A 15,042-nucleotide genomic window follows, 5' to 3' on the forward strand; every position below is an offset into this window, starting at 1 on the left:
TTTTTTTCTTTCTTCAACAAAGAAAGCAATCTTTTTGAACGAGTCACTTGCAGTTCCTATACCCGGTCCGTAATCAAGCGGCGTTTCACTCAAGCTCTGGAAGGTACATGCAAGTCTTCTTTGATGGATCTCGCATGGTTTTCTCAGAAAATTTGACTTCCTTGGCAATTTTTTTTTTATGGAACGCACCAGGTTGCGAGCAATCTTTCCACGAGCCGATATGATCACGTTTGGCATACGTGCAAAGCATGGACGTCCACTTCCCGGCTTCCGCTTCTTAGACCCATCCTGCAGAGACGTTTTAAGGCAATAAACTGTGGCCAAAAGACATCCTACCACAACACAATAGGAAAAAAGGAGGTATTTTTTGGCCAAAATTATGAATCCTGCAATAAATGGTGGAATTCATCATAAAAAATCTGAAGGGTTATGTACAAGACACGACCGCCCAACGTAAACTACGTAGAATAGTTTGGTGCAGTGAGGAATATAGTCATATTTTAGGATAATTCATTCGATTACTTATGTCACTGGTTTAGAACTAAATTACCATAACTTAAAATATAAAAAAAATTGTTCGATACCGTAGTCAGGGGTGACGTCCGAGCCTTCACCGACAGTCTGGAGGTCGGATAGCAAAATCGTTCAAAAAGGTCACTTATAATTCAGTTTTATTGTTCTCAGATACATTAAATCTATTCTACAAGCATTATATGTAGTTGAAACAGTGACCCATTCTCACCCCCATTTGACCCGTTGTCTCCCCGACGACGGTACGATAACTTAAAATTTTAACTTTAAAACCCCAAGTGGTAATAATGCTTTTCGTAATTCCAACTGTTGCATTCGACTTAGAGTAAAATTAGTAGGGATTCAGTTTCATTCCAAATTTTCGACCACTATTCTAGTTTATTTGTAGTAATATATAGGTGCCCAGTCAACATTTTGGTACCTATATCTCTTGATATAGGTTATTATATAAGAACCAACTTAATCGTATATAATGCACAGATTGGCTATATACGTACCAAAGTGGAGGCGATATAGGTATATACGATTTTTCCGACATCATGAGAACATTATTACGATTATACATAAAAATATGAAAAATAAAAAAAAATCTTACCAGCACCAAGTCTCGAACATGCGATCTTTGGATTTGCAGGCGGATACTCTACCACTGCACCATACTGCACATCTTGAACTGATTCGGATTTTTGTCCAACATAAACTACACAATTTATATCTTTACAACTGCTTGAAACTTCCACAAGCCGTTTGGACTGAAGTGGTTTCGATTGTATTACGATTAACATAGGCATTAATTCGCACTCATATAGGATATTGCAAGGAGTATATGTCATTACGAGATTTTATTCACACAATTACGATTGATTTTCACTACGGTAAAAATTATCGTATACGATGGATTCAATACAACATCCTTTGACAATAATCTGACAAAGTTTGATATTCAATGCGATACAGATTTTTTATGGACGCAAATGCGACTTTATTTGCTCTTTGTTATACGATATGTGGTTTACTGGGTGGAAATAGTGGAGTATGATTATTAAATACACTGCGTCAAGAAGATTTAAGACACCCCTTTATTTTTTTAATTATGCTGGAAATTTATAAAAGTTTCTTTCAAATTCAATTAAAACTCATTCATTTCATTTTATAACAAAGTATTTTTGAGAAAAATTTCAAGTTTGATATACAAGTGGGCAACTATAGCAAAAATTGTTTTTTGACTTGCCAAAAAGATTTAAGACACGCCCGCCGATCTATTTCAAAATCATCCATATTTGAGACAGGCAGTGTTGCAGTGATTCTTCAATACTTGATTGGGCCTCCATTATTATTAATAACTGCGAAAACTCTGTTTTCATACTGTTAATTAAATTTTGGTGATTTGCGGCTCAACGGAATGCCAAGCTTCTTCAATGGCAGTCCTGAGCTCTGCCACAGAAGAGTAACGTTTATTATTGGCATATACTCGACGTACTAGAATTCCCCATAAATTTTCTATTGGATTGCAGTCGGGTGAACGGGCTGGCCATGGAAGAACTTCGATTTTTTTCTCCTTCAACCACTTCATCGTCTCGGTGCTCTTGTGGATCGATGCATTGTCTTGCTGAAAAATCAGCTTAGATCGCGAATAACGCCGTTTGAAAGGCAGAAGATTCACTTGAAGGACACTGATATAATCCTTGCTGTTCATTTTACTGGAAGTGAACGCTAAATCCAGCTTTCCACGGGAGCAGAAAGCACCCCACACCATACAACTTCCTCCTCCAAAGTTCCGTGTGGAAAAATGAATCTCATCCTTTCGTAAATCGCGCCAATATGAATTAAATCCATCTGGGCCATCGAGATTAAACTTTTTCTCATCACTGAAGATAACCTACGTGAATAAAAAAAAATATGTATTAGGTTGAGTATTAGGTAATGAACGCAAATAACAACCATCATGAATCTTTTAAATTTTAAAGAAATTACCAAGTTCCAGTCCCGGTTCATGTTAGCTTTGGCGAATTCCAGTCGGGCTACTTTATGTTCCGGTTTCAGGCAAGGCACTCGCATCATTTTTTGACGGCATATGTTCGGATTTTTCACCAATACTTGCCGAATTGTTTCTCGAGAAACATTCAAATCGAGTTCGGCCTTGATTTGACGGAGTGATTTCGTGGAGTTAGACGCCGTATTGACAATTTTTCTCTTGTCTCGAGTTGTTAGCTTCTGTTTGATAGTCTTCGGATAATTTTTGCCGTAGTTTTCCGGGTCTTGCAGAAAATTTCGAACAACGCATCGTGATCTACCAATATCTTTTGATATTTGCTTAATGCTCATGTTTTTCTTTTGATAAGCGAGTATTGTGTATTTTTCTTCTTGTGAAAGATACTTTCCTTTCGGCATTGTTCTAAAAAAACGCTCCAAAACTTCGAGAACACACTAAACTTGACCGATCTACAAGGTGTCTTATAAGTATTTGACACTCGAAAATGTTGTTTATATTCACTGGGTGGTTTAGACTGAGTATGTTTGCAAGTGTTGCCAAAAAATTATTTGTGAATGCTTTTTACGTGAAACTGGATTGAAAAATACATCGTTATACTAGAATTGTATGAGGTAATTTATGAATTTATGGGGTGTCTTAAATCTCCTTGACGCAGTGTACTACTATTCTGAAAAAAAAAAAAAAATAACTCACTAGCGTTACATGGTTATGATATCCCAAGCAGCACACGTTGAGCCAATCTTGTTGCAGTAACCATATTGTGAGAGAATTCAGGCATATACCTACCCTAGTAGCACAGTTCAGATCGATTAAGTTGCAGTAACTCCAATGTGACTGGATTTGGTCGCATATGAGTCACAGTAACTGGTATGTGACAAGTGTGCTACTCGGGTATATGATCGATGTGCAATATGTTTGTTGCTGGGGGTGTATACTGGTGAGTGCGTGTACCACGATTTAGCGATTTTACGACAGATGCGAGACGATACGCATCGGCCCTGGACCTTGCGAAGAATCTCTGCTTTGGCTACGGACAAACAGGTGCCTCTGTCCAATGGTAGTCAGAGCATCGAGTCATCACTGGTGGAAGAATACGAGCCTTGGACCTTTGGCAGAATCTTCGCCTTCTGTTAGTTGGAGTGACGAGGAATAGTTGGCAGAGAAGGGATAGTCGTATTGTTGAGTCCGACAAAGAAGCGCGAGTCGATAAAACCCGGTTGCGCCTACTAGAAATCAACAAAATACAAATACTAGCCATGTACCGTTTTGACGCAAATTCCGAACATGACTCATATTGTGAACTTTAGCTTTTAAATGACCATTTTAACTTTATTCGTGCAATTTTCTCCATAGGAGTTTGAATTCGTTTGTTATCTTGATCCTCAGTGCGGAAAACCAATGACAGTTTTAGTTTTAGGCCGCTAAAACGCCAGTGTTCAGGATATGAGCCATGTTCGGGATTTGAGTCAGAACGGTACCAAAAACCAAGCCATTCGGTTGAGATGCGCCAGAGTAGTATACGCTGCGGACGGGAATAGGGTGTTTGTGCTATTTTATTACAATCTAACTCCCAATATCTGGCAGTGGCATTATGGATAACATATTCTTGCAACCATATTATTAATATAATTGCAAGAATCTTAGATCTGGGAGCTAGAAAGTAATAGTTCTATTGTAACCTATAGCCCGTTTCAATAAAGTATGCGTTCCGAAGCTATAGTAGTATACAATAAGCCCCGCATGATTGTACCCACAGAGTATCTGAAGTGCATTCAAACTTCCTGAGTTAAAATTGAATTCTTTTGATTTTGGCGCATATTTAATATTAAAAATATATTTAACAATTTGCAGTTTATCATAAAATGGCTTACCATTTTCCTAAGTCATCTTTGAATCGAACATGTTTGTTCATCTGCATTGCGATTATCGCATTATGACATTGCATTGCCGTTGCTAACAATCGATCATCCTATCCTTGCACAAACATGCGCTTGTATGTATATCGCCGACTGCGGTCACTGCTCTGGCCCTACTTTTTGTGGCAAACTGGTGCGAAGCACCGCACAAAAAGAAGAGCTTAAAAACCAACTACACTGAACGACGGCCGAATGAGACTCACGTTGCGAACGGGAAAAAGAGGTGCTGCCAAAATGGTCCAATACCCTACTTTAACGTTGATAATCAAATGTTTCAATATAACTGGAAAATTGGTGGAGAGTTTCTGAGTCGATTGATATAAAAATCTCAAAAATACATCGAAAGATGAATGCGCTATTAACGTTCAAAATCTTACATGATTTCGTGACGGTCTCGGATTTGGAAATTTTCATTTGTCACCCTGTATCCGAGTCTTCCCCTTAGACGTAGTTTACGTCAAAACATAGATAGAAAAGGTTTGATGCTGGATAAAATACTAATAGTCATATAAAGCCTTTAACCGAAGACCACTTTATCAAGAAGACTGGCAGCTCTGGCATTTTTCCATACAAGCGGTCAACTTCATTGTCGACAGAGCCTCTTCTGAGTTGAAGTGGTAGCTTGTTGTCTGTGTGGTAGTGATCTTAACTGACAAAAGTAAATGGGATCTAATAAAGGTGCGGAGGAAGTCGATGTCTGCTAGTGTTAGTTAACTGTCAACAAATAACTTTTAGAAGAAATATTTTCCACAGTAGGGAAAAGTAGAATTCTACTCTAAATTGTGTCGACATCGCAAATACAGATACAATACTTGGGATCGCAATATGCCAAAAAAATTGTCATGAAGCGTGTATACTAACTAACTATTTTCGCAAATCGCCAGTACCAATCAATTTACATTGGCCATCCACGATTATGCCCTTCAGTTAATTGCCTAGCTTCTGGCTATTAGTCAACCGGCACCACGAACTCTCGCCGCTTGGTTCGCCGGGTTACAAAATTTCTCTTTTATGTTTATTTTGCTGAAGATCTACCAACACAAGCAAACGTCGATGAACCCCGCACCTTTATTATTTGCAATGGAATATAGCTGTCAATTCACAAAACAAACCACACGGAATCACAAATCAGCTCAGTTTTGTACAGGCAGAAAAATTCCTCGTGAAAATGAGTTTGAAACAAAAAGAGTTTTTCGTGGCAATTTAGAAAAAAACACAAGGAACTAAACTAATTCGAAATTATTATTTGTATGAAAATCTCGCATGGGCAGTTCCTTAGTACTTAACACCAATCAAGAAAGAGAGAGTCAGAGTGTAAGTTTAAAATTGAGGCTGTTTACTTAGTTTTATATGCTTTAAACTTATTTCTTTGGGGTCTTTTTTGTGTTCTTATACGTTTGTCTTCAAAATAAAGTGTTGTAATTTAAAAACGAATTTGAACCTATTGCAACGGTAGAAACATCAAAAACTGTAAAGCGATAAAAATGAGTTTTATTTGCATCGGAAAATTATAATTCTGTCAAAATTCTGGCTTGCTCCACCTCCAAGATAGCATAATCACGGCTAGTGAATTAACATTCTCAATATTTGCCGTTTTTTTTTATTAACATCTATTTTTGTTATCTATCATCTGAATTTTCTCAATGAATTATTAGCAATGACTGGTTTCCTACTCGCAGCTGGCAGGCGCTAATGTATATGTGCCTGGGTGCTGCGGATAGAGCCGCTTTTCTGCTCTCAAGCGAGTAGCGGGATAATTTGAAATCAATCCTATGAGCAGAATTATTTTGCAGTTCTCCGGCTGTCAAACATTTCCCGCTCTTCTAATTTCTCTTTCCATGCTGCATGAAGACGCACGAATGCGCGAGACTCTACATGACTTTACGATGCTTTACATACATTTCTGCTCCAATTAGCTGCTGAATCTCGTGAAATCTCGTAACGAGTGCTTTTTAGTGGCATTCCTACTAATTATCCACTCGAAATATAATGTGAATATATTTGTTACAATGAATGCAAAATTCAAACTAAGTTTGTTTTTATTTTTTTCCCCAAATAATAACAATACTTCTCAACACAAAATCTAAAACGAACATAACCACAATCTTCAATGTTTGGCTCCGGCACAATAGAAAATTTTGGCTTCAGTTTGACAACCAAATCGATTCTATCCGCACCACCCAGATATGTGCAAACAGCCAGCATGAGTTAACCGCCGGAAATTTGTATGGCGAAAAACATCTAACGCGGGTTTTCTCAAAGTTATGAATTTTCAAGAAAAACTATTTGGTACTATTTCTTACGCCCGTTTCAAATTACTCAAAGGCTAAGTGAAATTGATGTCTCTTTTTTCTGACGGAAATATTTCTCATTTCTTCATAAAAAGTGGAACTAATCAAAATTTGAGTAGTTCCACTTTTTACGAAAAATTAGTAAGATTTTCGAGAGATAAAAAGATACGGCAATACAATTTCACTCAGTCTCTGAGTGAAGATTTCATTTTCTACTATGTCTAGGATAGCAGAACATTTTCGAACTTTGGGTTTTTAGGCAAGGTAATGATAAAAGTTAAGAAAAATCTAGAGAGTAAATTGTTTCAAATCAAATCATGAAAACAGTCTTCAGTCGAAATGTGAAGGAAATTAACAGGTCCGTACGGAAATTGATATAGAGTGCGGTACTTTAATCGTCAGCTCAAGACAAAATTCCAAATATTATTCGGCTTAAAGTTATACTGATCTCATAAAATTGAAATACGTTTAATCTCAGTGTACTTCTCGAGAGTTTTTTTAAGCATAATTTCAATGTAGTTTTAATGTATTTTGATTGATCGTGTAACTGAGGTTACAGTGTCAATTCACTCACACAAACATACATAGTACCACCTCGGCTCACCGACAGCGCTGCTAACAGTGTCGCCCGATTTCAGGCTGTGTTGCCAGTCTTCTTGATAATGTGGTCTTCGCTTTAACTGTATATTCGTGCCACAGACAAATGGACGCAACACAGATTAGCTAAAATAATCAAACAAGCACTATTAGCTTCTGGTGTTGAAAATTCACTGAATAGAACTTAGGTTCAATTATCGTCAAATTGTGACATCAACGAAATAGAGTTTTATTTATTTTCATTTATTTTTCATATATTTGATATTGGCAAGGAGTTATCCATCACACTATTCATCCAACACGTTATGACACTTTATGGTGAAATCTATAATTCGCTTCTATAATCAAGTAATGTCAAATTTGTAAATTTTGAACCCCTTTCCTTCTCACTGCGTAACGTTTTTTATATGATAGATATTTTTTTCTTGAATTAGGCGCAACGTTAAGACATAACCCTTCCCCTTAAAATGTTATGTAATTTGTGTTCGGCGCCAAATTCAATTAAAGGGGCATTATTGAGTAACTCAAATGAAAATTGAAAATGAAGAAGTTTACCAAAACACCTGATTAATCCCCCTAGCGGTAATGTTGTCTTTCTCGTGCATTATAAGAAAATGTATATTGGCCAGAACTTTTGAGCCCATAGCCCAATCCAGCCTTTTTTTCAATAGGGAACATAGGAACAACATTCTCTGACGTATGAAACTTGTTGCGAGTAAATCGATTTAAAGTAAATGCCTAAAAAAGAGTTAAAATCATTTCTGCTTACACACATACAGACATTCACACACGTACACACAGACATCACATCAATTTGTCAATCTGAATCGATCGCTATACAACACTATGAGTGTTTGGGCTTTCTTTTGAATGCTTTTGGAGCGATCATATAGCTTCTACGTATAATTAGTACACGAAAAAGACAAAAATGGACAATTTTTCAAATTCATGTATCTCACAAAATGGCGAATTTGGGCAGAATTTTATTCATGGTTCTCAAAGCTTAAGAGTTCAATAGTGTAGTGCATGATGTTTTACTGCGGAGTATTGCGGGGTACCAAACTGTTTTGTTCGTTAAATATTGCGTAAAATTAGCTTTTGCAAGACTACTAAAAACTAAATTCTGGACGGAGCTATTATTACATCATCAATATTACATAGATCTGCTTAAGAGCTTTGTAACGATATATAAATATGTTACTTTTGAGAAAAAAATATGGCAAAGATGACCGTTTTCCCAAAAAACGTAAAAATATAATTTCTAGGAGGGGCTAGTTTGAACGTCCCCCACCCCTCCCCAAAAAATCTCAAAAATAAAAACCGTCGTGATTATAAAAATACAGGTTATAAGCTATGTACACAGGATTTTATTTTCACACGATTTTTTTTCGCTCGTGTTTTTTATCGTGTGACTTCAATTTACCATCAAACTCTTCGCAATATGGTTCAAAAAATCCAGGATAAATCAAAGAAAAATCACATGATAATTGATATGCGATAAACATTTAGGATGAGTGGAAAGTTGAGAAAATATAAATCGTGTAAAAACAGAATCCAGTGTATTAGGGCGGCTCAAATTAGTATTGGAAAAACTTTTTTCAATTTTTTCGATGGGCCGCCCTCTTTTTTGGCTCTATTTGATGCCCTGATGCTCTGGACAAAATTTCAGCCAAATCGGTCAACGTTTGGGCGGTGCTAAACTCGTTGGAAGTTTATATGCAAAAATGTATGCAGAAACATCCAAAAACAGTGATTTGCAGTTGGACTTACGATGAAGAACTATGATACTCATTCAGATCTTGAAGAATTTAATACAGAATGTTATGCAGAAAACTGCGAGAAGATTAGAGTTTGCCCGGCTAAGTTATTAGCATTTCTCTGAAGTGGGGTTTGAACAAATTCCGTTTCTTTTACCTTTGAAAAGAAATAAATTCACCCATACAACACTCCAGTAAAATGCTAATATCTTTGCCTAATAAACTCTAATCTTCTCGCGGTTTTCAGCATAACATTCTGTATTTAATTCTATAAGAACTGAATGAGTATCATGCTTCTTGATCGTAAATTGTGCCGTCCAATTGCAAATCACTGTTTTTGGATGTTTCTGCATACATTTTTCCATATAAACATCCAACGAGTTTAGCACCGCCCAAACGTTGACCGATTTGGCTGCAATTTTGTCCAGAGCATCAGGGTATCAAATAGAACCGAATAAGAGGGCGGCTCATCAAAAAAATTGAAAAAGTGTTTTTTGAGCCACCCTACTATGTATTTATCACATTCTACTCGCCCAAATCGAAAATCGGCCTTTTGGTAGTTTTGGCCACTCCTTTGTATGGGGCTGTCTATAGATAGTGGAATATATAGATGAGCGAAGATAAATCCTCTGTCTATAAACGAACTGTCAAACGTGTCTCCAAACTAGCATGACGTCACGATTTCAATGGAAATGTTAAGGCTGTGACGTCATATGCGCGTGCGCACGGTCAAAAAAACCGACTCAGCCATGCTTTCGCTCATCTTTAGATTCTACTATATATAGGGCTGTCCTATTATGGGCGAGCAACAAACTGGTAACCCGATGTGCTTCACTACAGGTGTGGGCCAAACCCCAAAGTAGTATTTGTTTAACGAAAACTCGCTCTTTTGAGAGAGAAACTCTCAGCTGGGTTGCCGAAGATGGCCGAAGGTGGCCGAATGTGACGTCACGTCTGGCATACTCAGTACAATTTTTATAACAGACGTGACGTTTCATTCCGCCCACCCACTGTGGGTGGCAATGTTTACGTTATTTTTTCGACTACTACAGACATAGAGGACTTTGGCCCACACCTTTACTGAAGCACATCGCTGGTAACCATTTCTTTTGCGTACATTTTAATAAATTTGCAATAAAACAATTACAATCTCTCGGTGCAGCATTTGAAAGTAAACATAACAAATATACTTTCAACAGAAATTAGTCACTAGCTACTCGAATTTACCCAATATTCAAGTTTGAACATTTTCGCATTATTTTCTGCCGCACCCTGTAATAGCGAAAAAAAATGTTCAGTACAATAAGAATATGAGTTAAATTGTTAGTCTAAGTAAGTGGTAAAACTAGCAAATTATCTTCGTTTTATGATTGAATTCAGCGCAAGTCATTAAGGTGAATCACGTTGGAGTCCAATTAAAAATCTACATAGCGCTTTAAAGGGCACATAACTCGAAAAGTAAATGACAGACAACAGCGGAAAGTAGTTTTTCACCTTTGCTCACTTGCAGCATACACGAAAAAATTGTTTCCAGATGTGCTAACCGCCTAAATATTCACATTTGTGCGAGCAAAAACGCGAAGTGAGGGATAGCACGGCCATTGTGGCTACCATTTTTGACCCTTCCTTCGGAAGTGCCTATAATTTCACTTTGTATGCGTTACGCAGGTGTGTTACGTATTAATCTATCAAGAAATCTCGTGAATTTTTAAATAAAATGTATGATATTTTAAACAAATTCACTTTGACATTGAAAATATTATTATAACAAATGATATGACATGGAAATATGGCTTTTTTTCTGATTTGTTTCAAAGAAACAAATGATTTTAATTGAGCAACATATAGAAGCATGTACAAAAAAATCTTCTCAGAAAAGCAAAAACGTAAAAATTGAAAGGGATTTCAAAAATTTCTTCAGTGGAAGCTAGATAGCAAATGTGAGCATGTTTTGAGACACTAATAGATTACTTGTATGCATGTATGTGTGCGTATGTGTGCAAATTCTAAAATTTACTACCGTAAAAATCTCGCTCATTTTTAAGGTATTGAACAAGTTTAGTTTTACCAAATTGGGCATCCATAAGGCGAAATATATGTTATTATTGAACGCTATTGAGTTTCGCTCAGATCAATGACTGATTTAGTTAGTTCTGGATTAATTAATATCGAGGTCTCTGGAAATTACGACTACAATATATGCAACCAGCGTTACGATAATTACTAACCACGTCACAATAATTATTCAATCCGACGAGCGCCTTATAGATAGGCAGCATGAAGTACAGTACGTTATCATTCGTTGAGTTGTCACTCAACCCATGACATCCGCCTTTGGGTAGGCAATTATTTTGTCACTTCCACGGTAAATCGCCGTGGGAAGCTTAGTAGTTTTATCTCATTTTAAATACTGGAGTCTGGAAAAAAAATCCTTATAACTAAGGAAGGGTCAAAATCTCACTGTAGGTGGATTAATCTGGGTTTTGACGCCGCCATAACTCACCTTAACGTGTTCATTTTATCACCTGTTCACCTATTTATGAAATGCTGCCAATGTTAAGGCTGACAAGAACATGCTCGGAAATACAACCCACATTTCCAGGAAGCTTTTCAATACTGGCTGTGCATGTGCTAAGACAAGACAAGACAATGACCTATTCAGCTATACAATGTTTTTGTCCAAATGATTTGTACGACCGAACGAAATTTTCGGCCGTATGTCCACGTATGTCCATTTCGGTCAAACGACATTTTCGGCCAAAGGGCCCCTTCTAGCTAACGACCTTTTTTGCCATATGTTATTCGGCAAAAAAAACTTTCGTCCAGATGGGTTTTGGTCCAACGGTTTGTTAAGTCAAACAAGAACAACTTGGCCTTGCTGCCTTCAGCGAAATGGCTTTAAGTGGATGCGCACCGATTCATAAATGTTGACGGCGGTGTGATACCAAAAACTGTCAGTGGCGCGACGGCGGAAATATCATTTTCTGGAATATAACAAGAATTTAATTCGCGGAGTCAACTAGTTTTATCATTTTCCGATTGAAACCAAACTTGCGAATCAAACTGGCAATTCCGAGCACATACAGCCAGTTCAAAATTAACAACCAGAAGATATGCGATGTATTCACTCTTCTTATAGATCGAATTAGCTCGGATATCATCACACCATTATGGACTCTTTACAGAATATCTGCAATACTCCAAACGATAATCAACAAGGAGTTATGTGATAGCCGGAAGCTTCAATGGACATCGTTCCACTATTATGGAAACTTTACACACTTAGTTTTTATTTCTGCAGCTCGGCAAAAATCCGCACAGCCGTGCGCCAGCAAAATAAAAAACTGGTATTCCGGCAAAAATGATGTTTGTTAGCTGATGTTCGGCAAATTATTTGCTGATTTCCAGCAATTTTGACAAAAATCTCGGCAAAAAACATGTTTGCTGGGGTACGGCTGTGCGAATCTCGGTAAAAGTTGACTATTTTGCTGAGATCCCGGTAAAAAAAATTAAGTGTGTATATTATTATCAGAATATCAACAATACTTCAAACTGTCAGTTCAGATCTTGATATTCTAAATCTAAATAATCAACAAAAAAAGAAGAACAACAAGATGTGCGATATTCTCACCGTTCTACTTTTTAAATGTTGTGGCAGATCTATTTAAAACATGTCATCACGTGCTCGTATCTCAATCACCCAATTGATGAAACTATGTGAACAGAATTATTTAACTTTATTTGTCCCGATAAAAAAACAGTAGAATTTAAACATGAATTGAGTTATGAATGAATCATGGTACAAAAGCACTCTCCACAAAAAGATGGCATTGTATGTTCGCGATCCGAATAAAGTTGATTACTTTCGCGTAATGAAGTTTGTGTTGGACATTTTCGTTCCAACATCATTATTGTTCTCTCAACCATCAAATCGAACGACTTCAGAATGCCAAAAAGTTAATTGAACCACCACGCATTCATCCCTTGCTCGATTGATACCGTGATGGAAAACGTTGGCTGCCGATGAGTGCGTCGAGATCCTTTTCTCGTCATATCAATTCGATGAATGTACCTACCTCTTCCCTAACGGAGGACTAGCGTTCGATATCAATATATTTCTTGGTTCTCGAGGTCTGTCGTTGATTCCGTTGCTAACGGAGTCGCTGATCGAATTTCTCTCCAGTGGTTTGAGTGCGATTCCTTCTAGCACCATTCATGCTTTTCTTACGCATCCAGCACTTAATAGCCGCGCGGTTAAATTATGAGAGCAAGCAGATATATACGCCTGGAATTGTCATTGAAATCATCGCCCGGGTTATTTAATTTACCACCCACTCACGTCATCGTTCACTGTGCAGTTAGTCGTCGTCCTGAGGATAGCGCTCCAATTTCCGTGGGCTCCCTATTCATACATGGCAGACGTGAATGGTTTAAAAAATTGGCGAAACCCTTGGAAGAGAGTAGTTCGTTCGTAGCAGTTTCTAAACATCGTTTTAGCGACCGAGAAGGTGGCAATTTATGCAAAAGGCGTGAAAGAATGTCATTGAGGAATGTTTCTCACGGAATATAGTTTCACGTGGGTGGATTCGAGATGCTCAATGCGGCATATACAGAGGTGATCCAGTCAACGGCTGAAAATCTCTATTATAGAGAGTAATAATAATAATGCAGGATAGTGGGGTTGGAGTAAGTTATAGTCAGCGTGTGTTTGTGGATATATCCCTTAGCGAATCAATCGATGAGCAGCAAGCCATGACTCGTACTCTTATTGTCAGAACTCCGTGGCGTACACACGCATCCACAGTGAGCTGCTGCCACTCTAATTCGCTCCAGCCATTTAAGGCCTTACAAGGATATTCATAGACATATTTTTGACATTTTGATTATAAATACAATTCAGAAGTGTTCAAAATTTGAATTCGTAATATATTTACATATCAAAAAGCTTATCTATTTATAGAATTCGTTATAAGCACAGAAATATATCAGTCGAGTCAAATACGAGACACTGAAGACGGCCTTACTGTTGAATTCGAAATACGTATCTGTCAAAGGTACAATCAAATGGTGAAATTAAATGGAATTGTACGAACTCGTTATATGACAAGTAAAAGAATTCCACTAAAAGCTCATTTACTACAACATGGTTTTGGTCCATTTGGAACACTAGCTTTCTTATACTTATGCTTATACTCTTTGACCCTTATGGGATAACAATATGTAGGTATTTAAGTTTGAAATATGGAAAATGATGTTGAATAATTTGAAATAATTCCTTTAACGATATTCCATTTGAGGTCTTCAGTTAGTTTTTCGATTCTGGGTGTCATTCTTTCCATTTGTTGGTTAGGTGTAGGCACTAAAGATCTTACAATTAATAACTATTAATTAATTAATAGCTAATAGAACACTGAGTTAAAAAGCACGCCAAGTTCCTGTTGGAACGTAGGGCCATTTAAGGAGAAGTAGATTTTTTTTGATAAGAAAATTATTTTGAGCTTTTTAGTGGAATGTTTTCACCTGTCATAAGACGAGTTTATACAATCCCATTGAATTCCACCACTTAATTGTATCTTGACAGATACGTATTTCGACCTCAACAGTACTCGACCCAAGTCGTCGAAATACGTATCTGTCAGGATACAAATTAAGTGGTGGAATTCAATGGGATTGTATAAACTCGTCTTATGACAGGTGAGATTTTTTTTATTTATGCTGCGTTTCGGAAGTGGCGTTTGTAATTCATCAGATGTTGTTTAGTTCATTAAATTGACCTAAACTAATGATAGACTCAATTGTGATAAAAGTTTCCTGAAAACTACCATATAAAAAAATCAAGATGCCATTTTCCCCCTCAATAGATATTGATTAATTTTCCTCAGGGCGCCGTCGCCAGCAAACCCTTTGAACTGGCACCAAAAGAAATGGCACCAGCTGAACCACAACGTCAGAACGGA

At 37.2% G+C, this 15,042-nt stretch overlaps 1 protein-coding gene across 2 annotated transcripts in view; it reads left to right on the plus strand.

The window, feature by feature from the left end:
- The window catches only part of LOC134217922 (uncharacterized), a 200,068-nt gene that overhangs the window by 171,992 nt on the left and 13,034 nt on the right, over window positions 1–15,042 (plus strand). The window lies entirely within an intron of this gene.

The sequence above is a fragment of the Armigeres subalbatus genome, chromosome 2, assembly GCF_024139115.2.
Source record: "Armigeres subalbatus isolate Guangzhou_Male chromosome 2, GZ_Asu_2, whole genome shotgun sequence".
Lineage (NCBI taxonomy): Eukaryota > Metazoa > Arthropoda > Insecta > Diptera > Culicidae > Armigeres > Armigeres subalbatus.